We start from the raw sequence: 13,267 nt of genomic DNA, 5'->3' as shown, positions 1-13,267 counted from the left end.
TTTTAAGGATTCAATAAATAGGGCATATATAACTACAATTTCTGCCCCTGCCACATATCAGCTGAGAACATCCTGTGCTGACTTTACAAACCCAGAGTTTAGCACACTTCTTCATTGGTTCCATAAATATGTTCTCATGACAGACCCCCACCTGCACAAGAAAAATCCCCTGTGGTACACATTATGCTTAAAAACAATGGATATAGGGGTACATAAAGTAAAGGAAGAATGAAAAGGAGAAAGAAGAAGGGAAACAGGGAAGAAAAAAGAGAATGGAAAGCAGACAGTAACTTTCATTAAATGCTTGTCCAACTGTGACAATGGAACATTAGCAGCCTAGGACTCTGACAGTAAGAAGAGATGGAAGCTTGCTAAAAGCTAAGCAGAGCCATTAACATGCCCCAGGATTCTCATTTGTACATGGCTGTCACCATTAAGGAGCTTGTTCTTAACTTGCTGTAGGCTCCAGTGTGTAGGCAAAAAAGCCAAAGGAGGTTAGGAAGTCCTCCTACAGTGACAAGGGGGAAACAGCTCCCAGAGACAAATCTCTGTGAAAACATCTTACTAGGGAATAGGAAGAGAAATTAAACCTCATGTAGCCTCTTGAAATGTTTTAGACCTGTGGAGTGAGGTCCCAGTAAGAGAGCTATAGTCAAGCTTGCAAAGTTGGTGTAGTTCTTTACCCAAAGGAAGGAACTGGGAGTTGGTGTCATTGCCCTGTATCCTAAGGAGAGAGGAAATCAGAGGAAGGTCTAACTACTCAAGGACAGTCCATAAGCCAAAGTAGAAAACTAGCCCAGAAGACTGATGTCAAGGGCCAAAGAACCACTGCCTGATACTTCAGATCTCTAGCTGAAATATTTAAAACATCCTCATAACTAAGCTCTGAAAGAAGCTGGAGACAGTATTTTAGTCAATTGGGAAACTGGAATTCATGTGGGATCCCCTAGGTTTGTCTTCTTTGAAGAGATCAAGTGCCAGAACCATCAGGTTACCAGGTGGATGCTGGAAAGTTTGGGCTCCTCTCTGGAGCTTCTTGGGGCAGGGGGATGGGGTGGGGCTGGGGGTGGGAGTTCTGCTGTCCTCTGGGATTTCCTCCAACAGGAGGCCAGTGAGGGCAATCAGGAAGCCTCCAACTGTAGCCTTGAAGAGGTTCTGGTTCTTGGTAATGGAATGATCCAAATCTAGGATTGACTCTCAAGCTACATGGTTGCCTCTGGAGAGATGGGGTCCTAGGCCTCTGCTTAGGTATGACATCAGCTCCAGGCTCCATGAAGAAAAACAAACCAGTGAAAGACAAAACTTCTAGAACAAAAATCAACATTTTTCAGGCTAGCTAAGACGGTTGATATATTTACTGCTTCTTATTTAGTTAAAAATATGGCCCACCACATGGGGGTTGGCTAGCAAGTGGCAAAAAAAGTGATCTATCCCTTATGAGGGTGGCAGAAAGAATGGCTCTCATTCATTAAATTTTTTTAATGTTTATTTATTTTTGAGAGAGAGAGAGTACCAGCAGGGGAGGGGCAGAGAGAGATGAAGACACAGAATCTGAAGCAGGCTCCAGGCTCTGAGATGTTAGCAGAGCCCAACATGGGGACTAAACTCACAAGCAGTGAGATGAGCCAAGTGGGACACTTAACCAACTGAACCACCCAGGCGCCCCTAAATCTTTTTTTTTTTTAACACCAAGAGGTTAGGGGAAAAGATGCACATGTTTGTTCCAATTCTACATGAAAATTCCCCTAAGAGGTGCCTTTCCTCAAGAGACTTGGCCAAAGAAGAGGGGCAATCCCTAAGTTGAACAAGAACTTTCACTTGTGAGAAACTCCTAGTCTAGAAGTTATTCACTCTGGGGGGAGCCCAGGAGGGAGAAAGGGAGCATTGGCCATGTAAAGAAGGAACAGAGAAGTGACCTTTTATCTTAGGGAAATATATGTATTAGTATTTAGAAAAAATTTTGTAGTTTTCTACTTCATCTTAATAGGAAAGATTACTAGGGCCTTTTGCATAGAGTCAGAAAGGACCTTTGACTTTGGTTGCTTCCACCTTGCTCCAGGCTTACAGAGCAATGAATAAGGATGATGCCACACAGTATCTAACCAGCCCTGAATTCGATGTGTGGTTTTACTGACAGATTGCTGTTATTTTAGAATATACTTGCAGGGAGACAAAATCTATCTCGTTTGGTAGAAAGGAGAGAAAAGCTCCCATTTGTCCTGGTCTTTTAGGCTAGGAGAAATGAAATATGGATTATGACTCAATGTTCAGAAGCCTAAGAAAGTACATTAACAGTCACATTAACAGGACACGCTTAGGAACAGGGAATGGGGAAAGCTTAAACATACAAGCATGACAGGTGCTAGGTATCTGCAGAGACAGAGGCCTGGCAGGTGCCCCGATCTTCCAGAAACTAGGAAAAGCCCAGAGCAGAAAAGATATCCTTCGGCTCAAAAATCTACATCTCTGAAGGAATCACTGGATAGTATCACAATGACTTGCCAGAAAATTCAGCTGCAAGCTCTTGGAATAAACAGTCCAAAGCATTGGAGGGCTATGAGTGTCAAAACCACTCAGCCAAATCAGGCTTGTGTGCAAAATAAAGGATATGCAAGGATGGTGTAATTAAAATAGATGTCAAGTAAAAACACACTACACATCAACATGTTCTATCTTAGATCCTCAGAACTTGGAATGGGTTGGACATTTTATAGGTCGTGGACTTGGGTGGAAAGGGAGTGGCCAAAGCCCCCTTACTTAAAGGTGCCACTCTCATATTTGTTTTCCTTTACCTAACACTTTCTGGTCTAATGACTCATGAGATGAACACAAGGGAGAGTACTGTAAACTGCAGAATCAACGCCATCAACACTAAGGTACTCTGCTGCGTTGAAAGAGAGGACTTAAAATTCAGCTAATTTACAGATTTCTATTGGTGATTTACAGAAGATTCCACAATAAGTATAGCTAGATTTCTGAGGCTAATTTATTATCAAGGTTCAGATATGGGTGGTATGATGGGCTGAACTGTGTCTCCCCCAAAATTCATATGTTCAAGTCCTAACCCCCAGGATCACAGGACGTGACCTTATTTGGAGATAGGGTCTTTGCTGAAACAATCAAGTTAAAATGGGATCATTGGGATGGGTCCTCTTCCAATATGAGTAGTATCCCAATAAAAAAGGGGAACTTCGACACACAGCCATGTATGGACAGACATGAAAACTTATGATGGCGGCCATCTACCAGCCAAGCCAAGAGAGAAGACTGAAACAGCTCCTTCCCTTCACAGCCCTCAGGAGACTCCAGCCTGGCAGACACTTTGATTTTGGATTTTCAGCCTCCGAACTGTGAGAGAATAGACTTCTGTTGTTTAAGCCATGGGTGAGAGGACCCAGGATCACAAAGGCACAGGACACAGTGCAAGAAGGCAGAGTTCAGAGAGTAAGCTGGCCTGAAAAATCCAGCTGTAGCTCAACAGAGAAGGATGAATCTTCTAGGCAACAATGTGCTGGCCTTTTCAGTGTCCACAGTCAACAACTGCCTTTATGACCCAGTAATGAACATGACAAACTAATTCGATTAGATATAGTGTATTTGCAATTTCAATATCATAAGCATTTACAGAGCAATTATTTGCTCCCAGATTCAAATTCTATTCCTACTGAAAGACCTCTTGCAGAGACCTCTTTCAGAAAATGTCCATCAGTGTTTGAAATGACAAAGTACAGCACATATGTGGTTGTTTTCCATACTTTCCTTTACTGCCCCTCCTACCCCGATACTTGGGCACTTTCATAAATCCGAAAAAAGACCAAAAAATAAATAGATATCCAACACAGAGCTTTAAAAAAAGAAACAAAAGTGCCCTCAAATCAAAGGCAAAATTATCATAATATTTATTCAGTGCTTGTTCAGAGAGAGATTTATGCTCAAATCCTGGCAGAGGACATGTGGAGATATAACAGGTACATCAAAGCAATCTAGGATTGATGAATAGTTTTGTACCAACAATGAAAGTGCTTAATAAAATGTTCAATAAATTTTTATAAGATGACTCATGACTAGCAAGAATCAGGTCCCCTCCCATTTCTTCTCCTGCCAGGTCCCAAATACTTCAAGTCATTTTCACAAGCGCAAACATGTCACATGAAAGAATGTTGTGCCTCGCTGGCTAACAGAGAAAGACATTCTAGATTGTAAATCACCCCTGATCTTCAACGATGAGACACAGCTAGGAGCAATCAGCACAGATGTAACCATGCTGGCTTGGGAAGACACATACGTGTTAACCCCACCATGCAAAGAACAATTTCTATAGCTTCACGGTAAAAGCCTTTTCGTATTTACAATCATTACTAAATCACTAGGCTTTCAGGAATCTCCAGAAGTTGCCCAGTATTCCACTTCTAAATAAGACAAACAGACCAATTTTAATTTGGAGGCAAACCAACTGACATCTTGAGTCAGGGTCACCATTCTGGCTGTGCAGGTTGGGTCCTGCACAGGGTGCCCTGCCCTAGCGAGTGGAGGCTGAAATCCAGTCTGTTCCAGCTCAGGGGCTGTATCTGCCTGCAGGGCCACCATTTTCTAATTGCACAAAAGCTTTCTCAGGACTAGGGCCACATACACCTTCTTCTCCGTAGATACTCTCCAATCACCTCAGCAAAGGGCAATGCTTTTAAACATGTTTAGTTCAGGAAGTGAAAAAGACAGTAGGGCTGGAATTTAAAGAACAAAGAGGGCGTGGCTCAAAATAAGCTGGAGATGTTGACAGGGACCATTCTGAGAATTTAAAGATTAACCTAGGGGTGCCTAGGTGGCTCAGTCGGTTGAGCAGTTGTGCGTCCGACTCTTGATTTTGGCTCAGGTCATGATCTCAGGGCTCGTGGGATCGAGTCCTGTACTGATGGTACGGAGCCTGCTTGGGATTTTCTCTTCCACTATCTCTGCCCCTCCTCCACTCACGCTCTCTCTCAAAATAAACATTAAAAAATAATAAAGATTATACTAAATACAGAGGGTTGTCATTGAAGGGTCTTAAGGGACCTGTTGTGGTTTGTGTTTCTAAAAAGTTCTCTCTGGCTCCCATATAGACAATGAATCAGAAGGGAAAGAGAGAAGATGTGGAATGCAGGTGAGAGTTGGTGGACAAAGTGATGGCTATGGAGTGGACAAGATGCACTAGGAAATGGAATCACCAGGACTTTGTGAATGATTAGATGCAGGGCTGAAAGTGTGAGAAAGAAGGAATCATGTCCAGGAGGATTCCCAAACTGTGCCACAAAAAAACCGGGCAGACAATGCTGCTGTTCATAAAGAACACTGAAAGAGGAGGAAGTTTGAGTGATCAAGCTCATGAGTTCAGTGTTAGAGTCAAGACTTCCATCAAACAGTGAGTTACTATGCCTTCTAGTAAATGTTGATACTAAAATAGGATATACCATACTTACTTTTTTTTTTTTTAATAAAATCTGAGAAACAGAATTTTAATCAGTTTTAGAAGCACTCTGGCCATACTTGGACTATGATTATAGTTATCAAATTATTCTCCATGACCACATTCCTGTCCCCACCTCTGGACCAGTTGCTCTGAGAGTAAATAAATCTCAGAAGAAAAGGGAGAAAAGACAGCCCATCTAATAGGACACTCTGACTCAAAACACTCTGACCACCATCCCATCCTCCATCTTGCCCCCAAAATGTGTTCCAAGCCTCATCTAGGGGTTTCTGATAGATTAAGTTACCAAATTCATTAAGAGCAGTGAATCTCAGAGCATGGTCCCCAGAGGAAGCAGCATGAGCAGAACCTGGGAGCTTGTTAGAAATTGAAATTCTCAGGCCCCACCCCCAGACTGATTCAGAAATTCTGAGGGTGGGACTCAGCACTCAGTGCTTTGACAAGTCCTCAGGGTGCTTCTAATGCATACCCAAGTTTAAGAACCAGTGACAACAATCAATTACATTTCCTTCACAACTGCTTCCTAATGTCCATAATCCTTTTTTCCCATTAAAATTTCCTTAGAACTCCAAAAGTATAGTCTACGTCTAAGTAAAGCTCCTTCCCCAGGTGATGCTATCCCTCATCTGACTCCCACGCTATCTTCTTCAAGGTACGCAAACACCCAGTTTCATCTCCACTAATCTAAATCTTGGCCTTATCATTGAGTCAATGGTTAGTGGCACTGCCCTCCTGCTCAGAGTTCCTTCTCTTCACACTGGCTGCACCACCCGGAATTCTGCCTCATATTGCAAGCTATAGCACGTTCCCAACAGGTATCTGCCTTTCATTTCGATTCGTACATGTCTAATATGCAGAAGAAACCTAGTAAAAGCCTAAGTGGTTATTCTAGACCAGTGTTTCTCAAGGTGGAGTCTACTGGAAGTACATGTTAAGCATACAGATAATAAGCCCCATCTCTAGTCTTTTAAACTAGAAATTTCTGGGATCAGGGCTATGCATTTTTGATGCACACTGAAGTTTGATCTCTCCTGCTTGTAGATGAACTGCTATCTTGATAGCCACAGATTTAAATTAACTGCTTCTTGAGCACAGGACACTGAACAAAGATGAATCGAAATGAGGAGAGCTTATTTGGTTACTGACCTGTGGTCCACTTTGTAAATGTATTCTTCAGATTGTAAAGTTTCGGAGCAACAATATCACACTCTGTGCTCTATGTATGCTGTGGAATTATTTCCTATCGGTATGTCCTCCCCAGCCTACACTTACAGAATTTGCTTTCCAGACCTAATGAATTTTCTCTTTATCTTTTTGGCCCAGATACCTGAGCTTTCCTGCCATTTAGAAGCTATTTCTCTTAGACTTACTCATTTGTAAATTGTGAAATGTTTACATTAGCTCCAGCAAAATTTAAACAGTAAATTTTAGGTGCAAAAAGAAAACAGCAAAATAGCTGCCAAGCAGCAAATGAAATTATTTATAACTACTGACACACTGTCACACAGCCAAAAATATTTTCTGGCTTTAGTTATGAAAGTTAAACGTACTCCTCCACAACACATTGCCCCACAACCTCCCCCTATCAGAAGGGTACATGAGCTCCACCCCAACCCCCACACACACCCTAAAAAGGCCTGCACACAGATCCACAGTCAAAAAATAGTTACTACAAAGCATGTTATATAATGGAAGCAAAAGGGAGTCCAGAGACACATAGTTTTTAAAACCACCAAGCAGCTATGAAACAGAAGGGAAACCAACAAGCTCTTTCCTAGAATTAGCATTGGGTCTTTCTCAAAACAATTTGTGCTCATCTTTATTTTGTCAAACACATGCAAATCTGTTTTTAAAAATCGCAGCACTATCTAATTAAATTTTCACCACTCTTTTCTAAACTAAACTTTGCCATGGAAAAACAGGCACACATCTGAAATCTATGAGAAGAGTACATGCCTTGGGGTGGTTCTAGTGTATGTGTGTGACTTTTATTTTTTTAAAATTGCCAAATTCTAGGGGCGCCTGGGTGGCTCAGTCAGTTAAGCCTCCAACCCTTGATTTCAGCTGAGGTCATGATCTCGGTTGGTGAATTCAAGCCCCATGTAAAGCTCCACAATGTGTGGGACCTGCTTGAGATTCTCCTTCTCTCCCTCTCTCTCTGCCCCACTTGCCCTCTCTCTCAAAATAAATAAATAAACTTTAAAAAAAATTGCCCAATTCTATTTCTGAGATTCATTTTAAAAGAATAATTTTAATAGATGTTCATAAAAGGAAACTGTATTAGCTCATTCTGGCTGACAGGAAAAAAATTTTTTTTAGTTGAGGTATAATTCATATACAGTAAAAGTCACCCTTTTTAAATATACAATTTGATGATTTTTGACAGATGTACACACTTGCGTAACCACCACCAAAACAACGCTCAACTGTGTTGCCCATTAGAGCTGCCATATGTGGGTCCTGAGCCCTTGAAATGTGGCTAATCCAACATCAGAGGTAGCGTAAGTGTAAAATACACACCAGACTTCAAAGACTTGGGGAAAAAATGCAAAAGATCTTATTAATATATGGTGAAATTATAATACTTTGCATATAGTGAGTTACGTATTAATATAATAAAATCAATTTTACCTGTTTCATTTTTCCTTTAGCGTGCGTATTAGAAAATTAAAAGTTACTGGCTTGCATTTGTTGCTTAAAGTTCATTTTTATTGCCCAGTGCTTTAGAGATCATTTCTACCCCAAAGAGCTCCCTCTTATCCCTTTGCAGCAAACATCATTCCTCCACTCCCAGCTCCTGGCAACTGCTGATCTAATCTCTAACCCTAAAATTTTTCTTTTGGTAGTCTTTAAAAAATATTTCCTCTTTTTTGTCTTCTAATTTTCCATTATCATCTTGTGTTGTTTTAAAAATAGTTATTTTTGGGGCGCCTGGGTGGCTCAGTCGGTTAAGCGTCCGACTTCGGCTCAGGTCATGATCTCACGGTCCGTGAATTCGAGCCCCGTGTCGGGCTCTGTGCTGACAGCTCAGAGCCTGGAGCCTGCTTCCGATTCTGTGTCTCCCTCTCTCTGACCCTCCCCCGTTCATGCTCTGTCTCTGTCTCAAAAATAAAATAAACATTAAAAAAAAAATAGTTATTTTTAACTTTAAAAGATCTGGAAGTGCCTTGCCTGATAATTTTCTACAGTTATCACTAACTGATGTCATTTTCATTAACCAGTTCTAATGCTGGTAGGCCACCACAACAAGTACATTCTGGGTAACTCTCTTCCAAAGGAGCCGTGCACAAGTGGCTGATAATTGAATAGAGACCATTGTGCAAACACACAACAGCTCTATTCAAAGATGCTGAAGGAGACCTGAGCCAGAGGTGGAGAACCTCCTGTAGCTTAATTTTATTTAGCTTTAGGGAAGTGGAGAGAAAGCTTCATCTGTGCTAAGAAAAGGTTGGACAAAAATGTAAAAAGCACTTACAGGTAGGAGGGGGAGCAAGGAGAAGAAGCTTTGGCCCCCTGGCAGTGTCTGCTGATGGGAACTCTGTGATGGCTGATGATAATTGCCAGAGAGATGCAGAGACAGCCAACCCGCATCTCTCCCTAGCCCCCATCCTAGGCTCACCTATAACAGGTATTCAGATTTTCGGCTTCTATTCACATTTACTCTTTATTCCTTCTCCAGATACTGCATACCATCTTTCTGATCTTCCAGAATCTGAGAATAGTATTGGCCACCTCCTGTCCATATTTTCTCTCATTGGGTTAGTTTGGGACCTGCATGCTAATCTTTCCACCTCTGGACTCTTGGGTTCCTTACGGATAACCAACCTTGAACACATCTCCTCAGATTTCTATACCTCATTCACACCTCCACCTCCTTCCTTTGCAATGCCCTAGAGAACTAAAACAAAAGCTTTGCATTTTGAGCATTTTACTGCTAGTTTTTTTAAGTTAAGGTAGTAAAATGCCAACCAGGCTCTGGGATTTCTTGTTTCCTCTGAGATAACTAAAAGCACCTCAGGAGTCTACATTCCCGCCCCCCAATCCTCCACCCCAAAGATTTCTTGTGGAAAATTCTCTCCACCAAAAGGACCCAAGTGAGAATCATAGCAAAGGAAGAACCGGTGGCCTCAAACAATTTGTATCCATGCCATCTAAATATACAGCATGGATGGCATTCATTTCACCTGATCTCCGCTTAGTCCCAAAAAGAGCTCTTCCAAGCATTTCCACCCCAACTGGAGAACGTACTAGAAATGGAAAAGTCTCCAGTATGGTTCCCAAGTGAGACACTGAGAAAGGATGATAACTCTGGTGGTTCCTTATGACTGCCGCATCCTGGAGGGGCTCACAGAACAGGCACCAAGCTGGTGCACATAGATACTACCTGAGAACCACATAGATTTGCCTGTCTCTTGTGGAAGCTCCAGCGCAGGGGCAGGAAGTGGTCAGATAACCAAATACAAGTATAATTATTAAGTGCACATGGTTTTGATACACAAACAGTTGGACACGAGTCTATGTTTGAAACCTTAAAATAAAATAAAAACATTTTCTCCAGAGGGGGGCAGTACCAACGAAAGAGGAACAAGCTTCAGTTTTCTTTAATTCTGGAATGAAAATAAACCATTTGCCATACACATTCCACATATATAATCTCTAATAAATACCAAAACTCTGCAAGAAAAGCATCATTATCTCTATTTTGTAGAGGAAGCAGAGCCAAGTTAAAAATGGACTTGCTATTGCTAGAAGTGGCCTGGAATTTGACAGGCACTCAATTGGTAGGCACACAACTGTTAAATTAAAAAAACAAAAAAAAATTTTGAACAGTACAGCAAGTATTTTAACAGCTAGGAGAGGACTATAGTTTCCCCATATTTGGTGTTGCGTGAGGCATTGCCAATCTCGGCCTCAAGTAGGCATAAGCCTTGACATTAGGAAATAAGACAAGAAAAGCTATCTGCCTATATGTTTGGCAGCTGGATAATTTGCATTTAGTTCTCACTTAAGAGATAAAGAAGCAACCATCTCCATCATGCAACAGTCTGGCCATAGGCCCTTGGGGAATTAAAGCCAGTCCAAAATAAGGTTAACATCAGCAATATCTACAGGAAGGGCTGTTATGAGGACTGAATGACACAGTCTATACACAGGCTGTTACAGTGCCTGACGTTTTTCAAAATACTTCAACACAGGCAGTTGTGATACAAAGGGGATTACTTTTTTTTTTTTTTTTTTTTTTTTACCTATACTCTGGGGCAGTTAGCTCTCAAATGACTAATCAAAAGCTCACGTAAACAGAAAATCAAGTCAATTATCTGCTCCACCAGAGGGTCGTTGTTTAATATAATGGCTGCCACAAATGATTTTTCATAGATCAAACAGTATTCATGATGGGCTGTAAGATTGTACAGATATATTCTGTTTACACTTAAGTGGGAATGAGAATCTATCCAACCCAGTTGTCTACACCTTTTTAAAATGGTGCCCTTCGCTGAAGACTCTCACTAGTCCTGTTTCTAGACGTTTTGGAAGAAATACGGTCACCTGATCCTGACAAGAAAGCCAAATCCTGATGCTAGAATATTGTCCCATCTGCCTCTAGTGAAACTTTTTGTTTAGAGTGCTACCCAAATGCACAAAAAGCCACAGCATAGGGACCTTCTAGAGCAGCTCTGTCTCACAGAATTTCTCTGCGATGACGGGAATGTTTAGTTTGTCCGGTGATAAGCTAGCCACTAGTTATGGGCAGTCACTAGGCACTTGAAATTTGGCTAGTATGACTGAAGAACCAAACTACTAATTCAATTTTAATTGCCACATGTGGCTAGTAGCTACTCTTTTGGATGGCACAGTTCTGGAGCTTACAAAAGAAGGCTGTGTGATGTTTGTGTGCCTGTGTATTAAAAATGCTTTATATGGGGGTGCCTGGGTGGCTCAGCTGGTTAAGCTCTGACTTCGCTCAGGTCATGATCTCACAGTTTGGGAGTCTGAATCTTGCATCGGGCTCTGTGCTGACAGCTTGGAGCCTGGAGCCTGCTTGAGTTCTGTGTCTCCCTCTCTCTGCCCCTCCCCCACTCTCTCACTGTCAAAAATAAACATTAAGTAAAACATTTTTTAAATGCTTATATGTGGAAGACCTATAGCGCTCATCTACTGCCACTGTCCACTAGGCATATCAACCCACAATATATAATCAGCTGAGGCTAAGTTCCCAGCAGCCTAGCTCTAGAGGGCCTCTGGACTCTGAAGGCAGATCTGGGTGGTCTGAACTGCACAAGAAGTTAAGATGGGGACAAAACTACACAACTCAGAAAACAGTCATGAAAATTCAGTGACCGAGCATGTGAAAGCACCCAGCAGAGTGTGCGGCATCTACAGAGGCTTGAGAACATTTAACTTGGCTTTACACGGAAACACCATTCTCCTTTAGTAAGGTGCATGAGCGTTGGTAAGGTTTTGTCTGTTTGTGAATAAACATACAAGTAGAGCATAGGAAACTGTATGTACCTGTCCTCTCCCCATCCCCAAAAATAAACACTAAATACTTCACCTAAGAATTTGGTTTGGAAGAAGGATGCCCCTGTCACAAGAATTCCTATAAAACAAGCTATGGGAATAAGGAGACTTCCTGTTTTCTTTTCTTTTTTTTTTTTAACGTTTTATTTATTTTTGAGACAGAGAGAGACAGAGCATGAACGGGGGAGGGGCAGAGAGAGAGGGAGACACAGAATCGGAAGCAGGCTCCAGGCTCTGAGCCATCAGCCCAGAGCCCGACGCGGGACTCGAACTCACGGACCGCGAGATCGTGACCTGAGCTGAGGTCGGCCGCTTAACCGACTGAGCCACCAGGCACCCCAAGACTTCCTGTTTTCTAAAGAACAACTCTTGTAATCTACTTACACTGGGTTTTTTTCTTCCGCCTCCCAACTTGTGTGTGTGTGTGTGTGTGTGTGTGTGTGTGTGTGTGTGGTAAAATACACATAACATAAAATTTACCATCTCACCCATTTTTTAGTGTACACTTCTGTGGTATTAAGTAAATTCAAATTTACCTTGGTTTTTGTCTCCAAAAATAAAACATATTAAATATGTAAAAAGATGGTATTAAAACATGCATAAGGTAAATAAACATCAAATTCAAGAGAGTGATCAGGGGAGAAATGGAGTAGAAGGGAGAACTAGAAAGGGGTTTAAGTTTTATCTAGAATGTTTTATTTCTCTTCAAAAAAAAACCCAAATATGGCAAAATGTTAAGACTTGACTGAACTGATAAGTATATAGGTGTTTCTTACATGATTTACTAGACTTTTACATATTCTTTCAAAACTTTTTATTTTGACCATATAATAGGCTTACAGAGATGTTGCAAACACAGTATCCATACATCACCCCAACCCACTCCCTCTAATATCAACATCTTGTTCAACCAGCACAATGATCAGACCAGGAGATTAACCTTGATATAATACAATACTATTTAACTAAACTAAAGAAGATATTGAAATCACTTTACTTTTTCCATTGATGTCCTTTTCCTATTCTACAACAGCAGTGTGCACTAGTAGTTATTTCTCCTTAGTGTTCTGTAGTCTTTGACAGTTTTTCAGTCTTTCCTGGTCTTTTATGGCCTTCACACTTGTCAGCTATTTTGATGAATGTCTCACAATTGGGGTTTGTCTGATACTGTCTCATTAGTAGGCTGAGACCATGCATTATGGGCAAGACTATCACAGAAGTGATGCGATGCTGTGTCCCTGTGTATTATATTAGCCTGTGATAACTTTTCATATTGTTAAAATATTT

General features: G+C 41.3%; 1 protein-coding gene across 23 annotated transcripts in view; it reads right to left on the bottom strand.

The window, feature by feature from the left end:
* Nucleotides 1–13,267, bottom strand: part of PPFIBP1 (PPFIA binding protein 1) — a 176,425-nt gene that overhangs the window by 81,161 nt on the left and 81,997 nt on the right. Inside the window, exon 1 of one of the 23 annotated variants that reach the window (XM_043561645.1) lies at nucleotides 4,429–4,438. The exons of the other annotated variants lie outside the window; for them this stretch is intronic. The gene's annotated coding sequence lies outside the window, so the exon portion shown is untranslated. Of the gene's footprint in view, nucleotides 1–4,428; nucleotides 4,439–13,267 lie in introns of those variants that run through there. 23 annotated transcript variants of the gene reach the window in all.

The sequence above is a fragment of the Prionailurus bengalensis genome, chromosome B4 (assembly GCF_016509475.1).
Source record: "Prionailurus bengalensis isolate Pbe53 chromosome B4, Fcat_Pben_1.1_paternal_pri, whole genome shotgun sequence".
Taxonomy (NCBI): domain Eukaryota; kingdom Metazoa; phylum Chordata; class Mammalia; order Carnivora; family Felidae; genus Prionailurus; species Prionailurus bengalensis.
The sequence above is the reverse complement of the archived record's forward strand: the minus strand, read 5'-3'. Positions and strand labels throughout refer to the sequence as shown.